Source organism: Podarcis raffonei, chromosome 5 (assembly GCF_027172205.1).
Source record: "Podarcis raffonei isolate rPodRaf1 chromosome 5, rPodRaf1.pri, whole genome shotgun sequence".
Classification (NCBI taxonomy): domain Eukaryota; kingdom Metazoa; phylum Chordata; class Lepidosauria; order Squamata; family Lacertidae; genus Podarcis; species Podarcis raffonei.
This window is the reverse complement of record NC_070606.1, coordinates 27150753-27166037: the sequence shown is the minus strand read 5'-3', so window position 1 is coordinate 27166037 and position 15285 is coordinate 27150753.

Here is a 15285-nt window from a genome sequence, read left to right as displayed (position 1 = left end):
ACTGAGAAACAGCTATTTAACAACATTCCAAAGGTCATTAATCTCAACCATAGGCTAAAAAGACACACGTCTTTTTAAAAAGACAGCTTCCACATGTCTAGATAGGTGACATGTACTAATAAGAAAGTAGCAGGAACTCTTGTATCACCTACTGTTCCGTAAATCTCTCTCTTTTTCGCAGCAATGACGTCCTTGCATGCCTCATTAAAACTTTGCACTCAGCTGCTTGGGTGATCTTTCTAACTTCCCCTGATTCTCAAAAATATGCAGAATCGCATAGGAGAAACTTTGTAGAAAAACTAACAATAGAACAGATATTATAAAGACAAATACTTGCCTTCTTGCTGGCGATTTGGAGGGAGGGAGGGGTGTTACGACCAGGTTTTGTTCTGTAGCTATATTTCGATATACACCTATGAAAACCAATAAAATTACTTTTAAAAATATGGGGCTGAGCCATTTTCTAATCATTTTCCTTCTTGGTTTATGCATGTTTGACAGCGCTCTAAGAAGCTGCAGTGACTACATTTGGTCGCTTCCCTGTATGACCCCTTCTAAGGGTGGCAGGCAGGGAAGGTGTTAATAACGGTCCTCTCTTTCCTCCCCCTTTCCCCCCTTTTTTCAAATTTTGCTGCCTTTCTGTCCCTGACATCCCATCTGTTCCAGACACTGTCTGTAATTCTTCCCAGCATTCTCCAGGGAAGGCAAGATACAATACCTTGGAATTTTAACAATCCTAAACAGATTGGGGTCCGCATATGGGGCAAAATGATTAGATTGCAAGAAATCCAATCACATTTGCTGCCCCTGCCCTATATATTTCTTTAAGCGTGAGGGTTCAGACGCTCCATGCCACTATGAATATTTTATACCGCATGGAGGTTAGGTGGCTGCTATTCCTTTTCTTTCTTTCCATTCCCTCAGGAGAGACATGTAAACAACAGCATTTGATTGTAGGAATTTAATGAATATGTTAGCCTTACATCTAACAGATGCTGATGATTTTGCCACCTCCTCTAATTGCAAGACGTGCATGATCACTTCCTTGGTTTTGCAAAAGCAAGGAAACTGTTAAGCCTATTTTGCAGGCTTCGAGCTAAAGAAAAGAATTAAGGGTAAAAGGAGTTTGAGCAACCTGCCAAGAAATGGAATCTTCTCCACTTAAAACCCATTTGTCGTCCATTAAGAAGTGTGAAAACAGTGGAGTTTGCTCCCTACAGCCCTGTAATCTACTTTCCTATGCTATTGCTTACCCAGTTTCAATTTTCTGTGTTGACTGATAGCATTTTCATAGATTCACATAAATATGACTGAAATAAATATTCACTGCTAAATTAAAATCTGTAGCTCATTCAAATAGCACAGAACTTGAGAGAGAAGCTTAACTTTGTGAGCCACCCCCATGCTCCACAGCCTCCCATGTTGTCAGTTTTGTTTTATTGTGATCTTTGTGATAACAATGTTGTTGTGTTGTTGTTTAGTCGTTTAGTCGTGTCTGACTCTTCGTGACCCCATGGACCAGAGCACGCCAGGCACTCCTGTCTTCCACTGCCTCCCGCAGTTTGGTCAAATGATAACAATAGACACATCTAAAAGAAAACTTAAGTGTAATGAGTCGCTGTTACAACCAAGACACATGGTGTGGTGAATTCACCTGCTCAGGATTCTTGTTTAAGATAATGTAGTGTCACCATCAAGACCACAAATCTTTCCTGAATAATGCTTGGTCTGCTGGAAGTCTGACTTTTTCATTTATATCAGGAATGGCTAACTTGTGGCCTTCCAAAAGATGCTAGACTACACCTCCCATGATCCTTGAGTGTTGGTCATGCTGGCTGGGGCGGATGGGAGTTGGAGTCTAAGAGCATCTGAAGGGCACTTGGTTAGCAACCATCATTTACATAAGCTAAAAGGCAGGATCAGATTTCTACTTGTTTTGTTTTGCTAACCCCATAGTTAGCCAACTGTGATATGCTATAATGGAACTGATTCAACATTTCACTTAGAGCATAACTTTAGGATGAATTTTCAGGTTCCAACCCACATGAAATGTCTGTAAGAAATTCAATGAAAGTTAAAATTATTGGTTCAGTTTCGTGTGTTTCCTTTTCTTGACATGGCCCCCAAATGGGATCTAAAATCATGTTCAAAGCTAATTCGAACTACAGTAGGAATTTGGCGAAAAGTGAAAGGACTTGGGGATGGTAGTCATGCATCTCTTGAACTGGACGAATTTCTGTCTGATATTTCAATGCTCCCAGCAAAGAATTGCATTGCAGATAAACTGATAAGAATTAACCCTGCGGTCATAAACATCTTTTGAAAAAGATGCTGCTAGAAAGTTAGGTGAAGAGATAGGTCCTGTTTCGAAGACACATGATTCTGAGCGGGCATAATCTCTAATCACATACCGAAGAAAAATGGAATGGGGAATAGTATCTGGGGAAATCAGATGAAGGAGCAATCGTGATCTTATTGCCCTCCCTCCTGTATCAGTCGAAAGGAAGCATGTGGAAAAAATTGTAGCCAGATGGTGGCTGACACTTTGGAGAATGGAGAAAATGGATGGATTTGGTCAAGGTTTGTGCTGAAGACAATGTGAATTACACCATGCAGTTTTTTAGGGGCGGGGGGGGGGAGTCCACAATTCAGATTTCACATTGGCCATGAACTTGGCCCAGGGGGTCTTTTCAGTTCCTGAACTAATCTCTGGCATTCCATATTTTGTAATCAGCACGAGCAGCAAAACATCTCTTGGTTTGCTTGTTCTTAGTACTTTATAATTTAAATCACCTTGTGCGCATTGACATTAAGGCAATCTATAAATACAACAAATGCCATAAATTCAATTTGTCTCAAGGAATTTGTTTTTAAATTGTTTGTATGGTGTAGCATTGTCACTAGGTCTCTTACACCAGAGGTAGCCATCATTGCACCTCACATGCTGTTGAACTACAACTCCCATAAGCTCCTATTAGCATGGCTCATGGTCAGGGATGATGGGAGTTGTAATCCAACAGGATCCAGGGGGCACCATGCTGTCTACTGCATCTTACAACAATGTTTTGAGTGAAAAGTTAGAGTTTCCATCTTGAGCAAAGGGTCTCAGGAATTTTGAGAGAAGCTAAAGGAGTTTCCAGAGGCAACATATCTTAGGGAGATGCACCACAAACCTATTTGAAACCTATGTCCACTGTTAATAAAAGATAAAGGTAAAGGGACCCCTGACCATTAGGTCCAGTCGTGGCTGACTCTGGGGTTGCGGTGCTCATCTCGCTTTATTGGCCAAGGGAGCCGGCGTACAGCTTCCAGGTCATGTGGCCAGCATGACTAAGCCACTTCTGGCGAACCAGAGCAGTGCACGGAAACGCTGTTTACCTTCCCGCCAGAGTGGTACCTATTTATCTACTTGCACTTTGATGTGCTTTCGAACTGCTGGGTTGGCAAGAGCAGGGACCGAGCAATGGGAGCTCACCCCGTCGCGGGGATTCGAACCGCCGACCTTCTGATCTGCAAGTCCTAGGCTCTGTGGTTTAACCCACAGCGCCACCCGCGTCCTCCACTGTTAATATGGGTCAAATTATTTGTTTCTCAAACTTGGGTCCCCAGCTGTTGTGGGACTACAACTGCCAGCATCCCTAGCTAGCAGGACCAGTAGTCAGGGATGATGCAGGTTGTAGTCTGACAACAGCTGGGGACCCAAGTTTGAGCAACACTGAGGGGTGTCACCTATTCCCCCCAATCATTAGATGCACATGTATTGGGATTTCAACAGGAAAAGACATTTCTCCACCTGGCGAGAGATTTGGCACCAAACTGCACCTAGATGTCAGGATAAAATGGGGTGGGTGTGCTGCTGCTTGAGCAAAAGAAAGGAAAGTACAAAACAGTTTTTCATAAAAGTCACAGCAAATTTTGGGGGGGATTCTGCACATCTCCAAAAGCAGAGGGTCCACCAAATTTCACCTAAGGTAGTTGGCTAACTACATATTACACACCAGCATAAGAGAGCCTAGATGCTGTTTTTAATATAAGGAGCCACTGTGGGGGGAGGAAGGGAGTGCTTAAGCTGCCCACCCAACGTCCTCATATCAGAGGTTCCAGTCATGTATTTTCCTTTTTAATCCCAGGATTGGAGCCCATAGATGGAAAAGCTGTGAGGGGAGCAGGGTTTGGAGCAGAGGATCCATGGAAAATGGGATAAGCATCTATTCTGCCTCTCATTTCTCTGCTTGAGATGAACCTTTGCTGTGACAATTTTAAAGAGCGTTCAGGTTCTCTGCCATACATCTGCTTTTTACATGCAGTTAGCTCCTAAAAATCAAGGATATTTTAAAGGGTCCTGTTGCAGTAAAATATCTGTAAGGATTGTTAAAAGGAGGTGTGTGTTGTTGTTTTTTTAAACCCACCACTTCCATAAAACACACAAAATTTCTCCAAGAGGTTTTGATGGTATCTGTGACAAATTCACTGGAAGGAATCCTTCTATGATCTTAAGCAAACAAGCAAGTTTTTTTCATTATGGCCAGCTACCATGGTTTGGTAAAAAACAAAAACAAAAACACTATCAAGTTTTTGTTAGAGCATTCACAGACACATATTGCTTCACAGTGCAGATTTTGGCTAATCCCTGGTCTCTTATGCTGTTGATGTTCCTGATATCAACCAGCACTGAAATTTTTAGAGGGGTTTGTTTCTGTTGCTCATACTCAGCCCTTAAAAACAAAAACCATAAATAGAATTTTTAAAAGAGCCTAATCTAATCCTGTAAAATCCAATCCCCTCCTAAAGATTAATATCTAAAAATGCTTTTGACATGCATATTATTATTTCCAGGAGGATTAGAAACCTTTGCTGTAGCTCCAGCACACAACAATAGTGAGAATTGGCAATTGGGTTTGTGAACGCACTGTGGTTGTAATAGTTCTGCTTGTCTTCTTCTTCAAGTTGCAGTGTTGAATTTAACAAGCTCTTTTGTAAAACTGACCATTTGTGTGATGGGGGAGGGAGAAATAAGGGACTGTTGGGGAGTTCAAAGATGGGACTGTGGATATATGCCAGGAAATCCCTCTGGGGAGGTAACGCTGTTCCTTTTGCACCCAAAATAGCACCACCTAGTCACAAGAGAGAGGTATCAGCAACTTTGTAGAAGTACTACAAAAAAAGAAGAACACATTTCTGGAAAAAAAATCCTAAGGGTGGTGTGTGAGAGAGAAAGAGAACAAGAACAAAGACGGTACATGCTCAAAGGAAATGGAATGCGGGGGACAGGGGGAATGGAGGGGAAGCCAATGGAATGGAGTATCCTAGAAAAAAACATGGCTGCCTGACTAGAACCTTCCACACTTTTTGTTTTAGGTCCTGCTTGCATTTATAAACAGAGCTGCCACCTATTATAACACCAAGGGCAGAACTTTCATCTCATGCCACACACTTTGTTCTTCACATTTGGAGGTGAATCAAGTTTATCCTGATCAGTTGTAGAAAAGCCAAGAAACCCACCTCCAAGAGATAGTTCTTTAGAATTTTATTTAAAAATTAAAAAACAAAATACAGAAGTGAGTAAGTGCCCTTTACTAATGGCCATCCGCTGGGGGTGCTCTCAAGAGCAGTGTGGTGTAGTGGTTTGTGTTTTTTATTGGGACCTGGTAGACCAGGGTGCAAATAGCCACAAAGCTCCCTGGGTAACTTTGGACCAGTCACTGTCTCTCAGCCTAAGTTACCTCACTGGGGGGCTGTGAGGATATAATGGGGCGGAGGAGAACCATGTCTGCAAGAAGTTAGACTGGATGGGCTTCAAGGCTCCTTCCCTCTATGATCCTCTGAATTTCCATTTTCTTGCATACAGTATTCACTGAGGAAGGGAGCCCAGCTATGAAGATATGCTGGCCTAACTAATATCCTCCCCTTTGCTGACACAGCTGCAGACACGCTGAAGTCAATCTACCTTAAGCCCCGTTTCTGATATTAGATTAGCTCTGGTGCCGACTGACATTCAAGATATATCCCCTCCAACAAGCTCATTTATTTTTATGACTCGTCTGGCAGTTGTCTCTGCTAAACTTCACCTTTGAATCGCAGCATGAAATGGGCCATTGACAGCCCAATTAGTACTTCCTGTTAGTACTATACAAAGCAGGAGAAGCCAATGGCGAGGCACCTGCTGGAGTGTTGCAAAGTGCCAGGAACCAATCGTTGGGCACTTCCGACATTCCAGGGAGTGGGGAGGCAGAGCTTTCTGGGAAGTATCTGTGGACTCACTAGAATATCTGTGGAATGGCTTCCAAGTTGCTGGCATCCGTCTGTCTCGAGAGACAATAGAGTACGCCTCCAGGGGTGATATCAAACCACTACATTAGCACCACTGAGGCTACCTCCCTAGGGCACAAGCCTGGGCAGCATTTATGGAGGTCCTGGGCTGCCCAGACGACAAGACCCCCGTCTTGGCCTTGTTGATGTGGTATGAAGGAAAGCAGAGCAAGACGTTTGGTACCAGCTTGGCTGCAGGAGTTACCAGAAAGAGGCATGCAAGGGGCCATAAAACTATCTTAGAGACTCCACTCCACTCCAGATTACTTTAGGGTTAACTTCTTTCTTTCTCCCAAAGATATCGTACAAGGCAGTGGAGGTTTAGGATGAGAGTTTTCCTCCTAGATGGACTACCTTCCCAGCTTGGCAAGCCTCATCTGCCCCTCACTTCCCACTACAGCATGTGCAGTCACTGCCTTCTTGACCGTTGGAGCCACTATTGGTCTTGTCTGCTCAATCCACCCAAGCATGCAGTAGAAATCCATAACTCACAGAGGGTTTGAGACCCATCGGCTACCATTCCCAGGGTGTGGCCACTGTTGCATGCTGACAGGTTCTAGGAGCCATAGGTGAGAGCTGGGGACAGAATGGGGACCAAAGGTGGGCAAATTACATCAGAAAGAGCACAACATTAAGCACAGTGGAGACTGTGGTGTCTTTATTATATATGGTTTATTTACACATATATACAACCAGAGCCTACGATGGAGGAGCTTCTGGCATCTACACCTGAAGGAGGTTCGGTTTCTTCCATAGCCATCGCCTTGGATTCAGAAAGAAAACAAACATTGCTCTGGCTTTCTCTCCAGCTTGCTGCTTTTTCTTCTAGCTCCCACCACTGCAAGCTCTCTGCCCTCAATCCTGGCTTTGTCCATGAGTTGGATGAGGGGGTGCACCTATTTGCCATCTATCAGAGAGCCCCTTTCCTTTGTTCCCCTTAATGGCCCATCACCCAGGCAAACACCTCAACAGCAAGCTAGCCTGACTTATATCTTAACATTTGCTGGATCCAGGGGTTAGAAGAGGCCTGGCGTACAGTTTACTCATCCCCCCCCATGACAATTGGTTAGGGACTCTAAATTATATATGTTCACCAGGAAATAGGCCTTTATATATGTTCACCAGGAAATAGGCCTTTTCTTTCTGTTATGAAGCATCCCCCCACCAAACCCAACATAAAATACAATAACAGCAAGCCAGCACTCTAATTTTACAATAATTATTATTAATGCCTTAAAACCTTTCTGCTGGGATATACAGCAAGCATTGTATAGAAATATATATATATATATATATATATATATATATATATATATATATATATATATATTGCCCTCAAGGAACAATAACAATTCAGCAGCTGTTTTAGTATAGGCAACTGTAGTAATAGCAAAAAAACATGTATATTCAATTGCAGCCATGCGGGGGAAATATATTAAAACTGTATCCTCATAAAAGTGTAACGTTTCGCCCGTATACAATTGTACAGGAAATTCCACCCCCCTGTAATTTACACAAATGTGTCATAAAGTGCCTTTTTTTGGATGCTCGACACAAGGCAGCCTAATCACCCAGCAACAAGCGTTAAGTACTGTCAGAAGCTGCGGTAGAGCACAGATGAAAGGCTAGCAAGAATGATTACCACTCAGGGGTATAAATTAGTGGAATTGCGGAGACTCAGGGGAAGGCTTTGATTTTTTAGTAGACAGAGGTTGGGGGGGGAGAGACAGAAGCCAGGGTCAAGGGATAGCTGTCCCCTCAATTGACTTATTGATTCCCCCCTCCCCAAAAGAAAATCAATTAGGAAAAGAGAGGAAAGGCTTGGCTTTCCATGGTTAGGGCAGCTTAGAAGATCTAACCATCAGCCACCTCTTAAGGAAGGGGAGAAAGAGTAACCTGATATACTGAAGATCTAGGGGAACAAACCAAAGACTTAAAATGAAAAGTGAGGGAGCAGCTGCTGATGGAGAATGGCTCCAACTTCTCTGCACAGAATGGCTCCAACTTCTCTGCCCCTGTGGTTGTAGAAGCATTTCAAAAATCATGTTTGGACCATCTTCTGTTCTACATTACATCAGTGTCTGTTGGTTCTTTCCCCATTTTAACAGCCCAATCAGAGAAACAGAGAAAGGGCTAAATAATACACATTATCCCTGCTGCCCCTTGGGAGTTTGTGTGTGTGACATATGGTGACCCAAATGTCCTGTCTTGAATTACACTGGCTCCTGGCTCCCCTTCGCTCAAGAGGATAATAGCCAAAGAATTGGGGAAATGGAGGATTTGATGCTGACATGCAGTTTATTTTTACAATAACCTGTCACCAGTGCTTATAAAACTAAATAGTATCTTTTATTTTTGTTTGTTTTTTTTAAATGAGGCACCAGCATGCTAGTCCCTGATGTCATGCCAGCCAGCAGTCAGTCCATAAAGGATGAAAATCCCTTCAGAATCAGCTGCGCCGAGTTTAAATCACAATGCCTGGATTGCAAGGCTGTAAGTCAAGCGATTAGAATTCATCCCTTCCCTCACTTGTTTATTCAGTGGGAGTGAGAAACGTCCAAGAAGGGGCAGCCCACAAAGTATGGCATGTGTCAAGATGGGGAGGGAACGGCAAAAATGTGGCAAGGTAGGGATGAAGGGCTGGTACAGGCTAAAACTGAGCAACAAGGGCCTAGGCATAGACAAATCTCCCCCATTTCAGCTTATCTCATTTTCTCCATTTCCCAGTCTTAAATTCACTCACATTTCTGCATCAGTTTGGCAATTTTTCTTGCCTCCCCAAAAAATTAATGAGCATTTTAGTGCCCATTTTTGCCTATATGCACATTTTTGCAAGCAGTTTTCCCTAATGTGAATGTATGTAAATTTCCTTGAGAGGGTGGTTTAGAAGGTGATTAATAACTCATTCCTAATATCATTATTAATAATAGGGGCATTTCCTCCTAATATATGCTTTTTGTTGTTTTTGTTGCTGTCAGTTGAAAAACTATATCACAAAATTCAGAGAAGTGCAGATTGGTTTCAATTTTTGCATCATTTGGGGAACCGCAAATAGGTTCATGAAAATGTACACTGAGCCAAATTGCCTCCCCATCCCTACAAGGGTTGTGTGTGTCTGTTTAGAAGCAAATTTCAAAGTGTGACATACTTTATGGACGGTCCCAAATGGCTTAGCTTCAAACAAATGGGGCAACTCAAAGGGATGCCAGCTCTAAAGGAACATTCAGGTTTCTAGAAAAACAGGGTCAAACATAGAACTCCAACAGTATATTCTATGTCTAAAAAACTGGGATAAGAAAAAGGTGGGTTTTGCAGGAACTCTCTTATTTTGCTGAATTATTATATTTCATATATTATTCTGGCTTTGCCTATTATGGGAGAGGCACAGAGCTCTGGAAGGTACCGAAATCCTGTCCATAGCCACTTGAAAGAAATATTGTCCAGCCAACCGGCTGGCTTCTGAAATTTCCGTAGGTATTGTTGGTAATTGTGATATTATTTTGTGACGCGCTCTGAGACCTGCAGGTATAGAAGAAGAAGAAGAAGAGTTTGGATTTGATATCCCGCTTTATCACTACCCTAAGGAGTCTCAAAGCGGCTAACATTCTCCTTTCCCTTCCTCTCCCACAACAAACACTCTGTGAGGTGAGTGAGGCTGAGAGACTTCAAAGAAGTGTGACTGGCCCAAGGTCACCCAGCAGCTGCATGTGGAGGAGCGGAGACACGAACCCGGTTCCCCAGATTACGAGTCTATCGCTCCTAACCACTACACCACACTGGCTCTCAAGTGTGGTACTACTACTACTACTACTACTACTACAACAACAACAACAGTAGTAGTAGGAAGTGACAGGGAAGGACGGTAGCTCCCTGGTAAGGCATCTGTTTTGTATGCTGAAGGTCTTTGGTTCAAACTCTGGCTGTAATGATCTCTAGCAGACAAGCAAGCTCCCATAACAAGTAATTGACTCTCTGGGAGTTTTGATGTAGGTTTATTTACAAAAGGACACATCCAGAGCCCAGCTTTACACCTGCTTGCAATTACATTTGTTGGTCAGTCTGAAGTTTCGCTCCTCCCACAACAGGAAGGACACCAAACTCCCGCCTTTCCCCTCCTGCCTTCCGTTGCCTTTTGATTTTATCCAAACGCCTGGATTTGGGACTGAGAGGCTGACCTCCTCCCTCTCACTCAACCCAGACTCTGATCTCTGCTTATCTGCTGATTGCCTAGCAACACTTTGGCTGCCTTCCAATTCTTCCTCTCCTTGAGAGCTAAGAGAATCCTCTCCAGAAAGGGGGTGGTGGTGGTCAAACTGCCCTTTCTCGATTCTGACAGGCAGTTCTCATCTGCACAGTCAGTCCCTAGTTTAATCTCTGAGTCTAACTCATCCCCTGTGCTTGGAGGGGTGGGTACGTTCCTGACACTGACATCTCTAGGAAGGGCTGAGAGACATTCCTGTTTGAAACTGTGGATAGTTCCTGCCAGTGAGTATAGACCAGGGATGTCCAACTCCCAAGACACTGTGATCTACTCCCAATATAAAAAAAACTGGCAGTTATCTGCCCATTGGATTGACCAATATTGTTGAGCTTTTTGGGAGGAGCCTTCACCAAAGTTGTTGAGCGTTTTGGGGGGAGACTTCAACAAAGTTGTAGAGCTTTGGGGGGGCCTTCGCCAAAGTTTTTGAGCTTATTTTGGGGAGCCAAAGTTGCTGAGCGTTTTTGGAGAGCCTTCAACAAAGTTGTAGAGCTTTGGGGGGGGGGCTTCGCCAAAGTTTTTGAGCTTATTTTGAGGAACCACTGTAATTCTGAGCTCGACAGCTAATGGTCAAGAGTGATGGAGTGTATGATTAGTCACCACAGCTCTGGAGCCTCTTTTCAGAGTACCTGTGAGCATGCACAGACTGCTTTCCCAACCAGCAGCTACTTAAATGTTTCCTTGATTGTCCTTGAACCTTCCTGCCACACATGCCATCCTCTCCGGCCACACCTTTTGAGAACCACTAAGCAAGAGGCATGTTTAGAGTTCAGGGACACATTACAGCTGCACAGAAACATTCAGGACAGTCTCAAGAGCTGGAAAGAGAGGCATAGAGGGCCGCATTGCATGTGGGCCCTGGCCCTGGGGTTCCCCAACAACTGCTTTACAGTTTTTAGGTGCACGGTTCAAACATCTTTGCTTCTTTTAAAAAAATTATGTTTCCAGCCAACATGAGCCCTGTTTATCAAATGCTTAAAATGTATCCTATTCACCGGTTGTGTAATGCCCCTTTAAGCAGGCAGGTTGGGGGGAGGACAGAGGAAACACTATAGGGAGATGATTTGGTTTGGCCTTTGGGAACGAGCATCTCTTTAATGAGGTCCCAGCAAATGAGCCTCTAGTTATTTCTCTGCAGGGTGCCTTGATCAAAGCCAGGCACTAATAAACTGGTCTCCCATGAAAAAAAATGGGGAAAAAAGGCTTCTTGATCTATCTGTGCTCTACTGGGTATTATTATGAAGTGCAACCTGGGGCAATTCATTTAGCACTAAGGGTTTTGCTTCCCTACACCAAACAAAAGCTGCAGAAGGGATGTTTTCTGCTAATTAAGAAGAAATGTGAGACGCATAGCAAATATGTCACTGAATCTCTTACAGTACAGCCTGAGCTCCACTGAAGTCAAAAGTTCAGACCCCGAGTTCCTTTGATTCACCCACAGTATAATCTTTCCCCAACCTGGTGCCGTCTAGATGTTTTGGACTACAAATCCCATAATCACTAGCTGTCAGTGTTAGAAACTGAGATATGAAAGCTAGGAGCTAAATGGCACATTTAACCTAGGTTATGGGCACAACAACGGAGTGTCTAGGTGTGCTTTTTTATGAGAATACAAAGCTGAAAATGAATGAACTGCAGCTAAAATCTTATGTTTGTTTTTCACATGGTCTAGTCCATGGGTAGACAAACTAAGGCCCGGGGGCCGGATCCAGCCCAATCGCCTTCTAAATCCGGCCCGCAGATGGTCCGGGAATCAGCGTGTTTTTACATGAGTAGAATGTGTCCTTTTATTTAAAATGCATCTCTGGGTTGTTTGTGGGGCATAGGAATTTGTTCATTTTTTTCCTTCAAAATATAGTCCGGCCCCCCACAAGGTCTGAGGGACAGTGAACCGGCCCCCTGATGAAAAAGTTTGCTGACCCCTGGGACTCTAGTCCTCACCTGAAGACTGCAAAAAACAAAGCCATGCTTCCCCTGCCCACCCCCCTAATATTCTTAAGAGTGTCTCTTCTCCAGTCTTCAGATAGTGGCTAGAAGTGGGGAGGCAGAAAAAGGTCCCCCTTTCTTTCCACTCTGCAGTTTTAATCTGAAATCTTAGGCGCAGTACTGCGCCCAGAGCCCAGAAACTGCTTGCGCTAATGAAATTCACCTAGAACAATGGGAGTTTCGAACGCTGCCAGCTGTGTATGTTTACTCAAAAGCCGCACCAGGTTCATTGGAGACTGACTCCTAGGAAAATATGCATAGGGTGGCAGCCATAGTTTCTTTCAGATCTCATAGGAGTCGTTTCTTCTTTTTCGACAGTACACATTCTGGCTGGCTACATTCTGTATGTAGAATTGGGGTGTGGGCACCATCTTTTCCTTAGGCAACCAAAGGTCTTAGATCGGCCACAATTCTTGGTTACCTTTGGAGGCCTGATATCCACATTTTGCATGGGAACACACAAATAATGCCAGTATCTGTGAAGCAGCAGCACTGGCTTCAGCACCTCAGTCAAGAGTTACCTTTCTGGAAGCTGCAAACCTGAGCATGCTGTTTCACAGTTCATGGAACAGGTATGTATTCTCGCCTAGAGAACTTATGCATTCAGAAAATAGAAACATAGCCTGACTTGATTTAAGTAAGCAGGGAAGAATCACAAGGAAATATTCATGCCTGAGCCTTTGCTTACCTTTCGCAAATAAAAACTGTAAAAATAAGTACCTACTGTTTTTCCCCTTTTTAAAATCATTGGACATTATGCATGAAGAAGAAAGGAAGACCACCCAAACAGGAAATCTTTGCTATGTTATTTTAGCTTTGTTTAGTTCAAGAAGCAGACACCTTTTTGTAGCACTCTTTCTCCATTTGTATCTTGTATCCTGCACCAAGGAGCAGAAGGAGGGATGGAGAACTTCAGGATCAAAATCCAACACAGAATTCAATTGCACTGATGGACCATGCAACCCAATTCAGTGCATGTTTGCTGTGAAGTGGGCCTGACTGCAACAAGACTGACTCAGTCTCTACACTGGATTTTCCTAAGCGGCGCCCTTCAGATTTTGTTGGACTCCAACTCCCATCTGTGGGAAATTCAGCTACATATAACCTGCATGTTTAATGCTAGTTAATGCACAAAGTAGTGGCGGTAGGGTTGTCAGGAGAAAGGCAAGAGGCTGACAGATTGCTTCATTATGTCCAACCCAATCTGCATTTCTCAAGCTCAGTGTCTCCATTACCCCATCGATGCCATTGCTTGCCCTTCAGATGACCTCCTCCATTTAACAGCTCAAGTGCATTTCAATACCACCAATTTATTTCCCTGAAACTCTCTTTGGAAAAAAAATGGTTTCCAATTATCTCTTCACAGAATGTGACAGCCCCCTGACTTGTCCCTACTGCCTGCAGTAATACGCAGCAAGCTACCTGAGTCTGAAGATTAATTCTCTCTCAACCCCAGTATTATATTTCCTTCTCCCCAAGGTCTTCATTAGTCCTTTAGCTTAAACTGATTGCTTGCTTCTGAGATGTACATCGGAAGTGCCCTGGTTCTATTCATATTAGTGATTATTCAATTAAGTTGTCTGCCTGGTAGTCAAATAGCAACACGCTCATGACATTCGGAGATCAGGGTTCTCTGGTTGCTGGAACGAGGAAACAGGCAGAGCACTTAAGGAGAGGCAAGGCATCAGTCACTATGCTGATGAATGGAGGAGAGGGCTGGAAGGACCAGTATGTAATGTCGGCTGTTTTCCAAGGTGTGTCCATTGCCTTACAGCCACAAGCTGGAAGTGGACAGCACACTATTGCCATTGGGCAGACATGTGGTCACAAATGCTTGGAGTCAGAGAGACGTGGCGGCGACAGCTGCTTTTCTGCCCAGTCAGTAAAGGAGAATATTCCTTTGTTTGCAGAAGTTCCCCAGTGTTAGAAGGCTCTCTTAAATAACACAGAAAGAAAAAGAAAGCGACAATACTTTGCAGGGTAAAGTGAACAAAATAACTGGGGGAAAGAGGAGAAATAAACAGAGAGGTGTGTTCTCCCCCTCCCCCTTTTTTCACATTGTTCAGACCTAGTTCATTGCAGGAGGATATCCAACAATGAAACATACAGGGGAAAACTCCCTCAGAACTGCACAGCCAATCAGAGCATGGATCAGAATGGCAAGGATGATGCCATTCTGACTGGTTGCTAGGTAACACCGCCCTGACCACCTCTTTGTTGGTTAACTGTCAACAGAATTAACCTATGGGTTATTAACTGAATTATCCTGCTGTTGTACTTCAAGCCCCAGGTTCACTCCTTGGTATCCACAAGGTCCTGGGCAGCCCAGGACTTCTATACACGCTGCCTAGGCTTGTGCCCCAGGGAGGTCACTTGGATGTTGCTAACGCAGCAGTTTGACTTCACCCCCGGTGGCATACTCCATTGTCTCTCAAGACAGATGGATGCCAGCAACAGCAGCAGTGATCCCCGGCCATCCTTGAAATGTTGCCACACCATGAGTTTGTACAGAATTGCATTAATTGTTTGCTGATTTTTTTAAAACCTTATTTATATGCTATTGTGTTTTTGATATGATGATAGGGATTGCGATGTTTGCTGATTTTTAAAGCTATTATAATTGAGAGATCAATGTTGCTGTTGGAAAAGTGGAGTATGAAATCCTAAGTCAAAGACATTTGAAAGTGCAGTGAAACAAAAACCCTTCACAAATTTAGGCTTTTTAAAAAAAT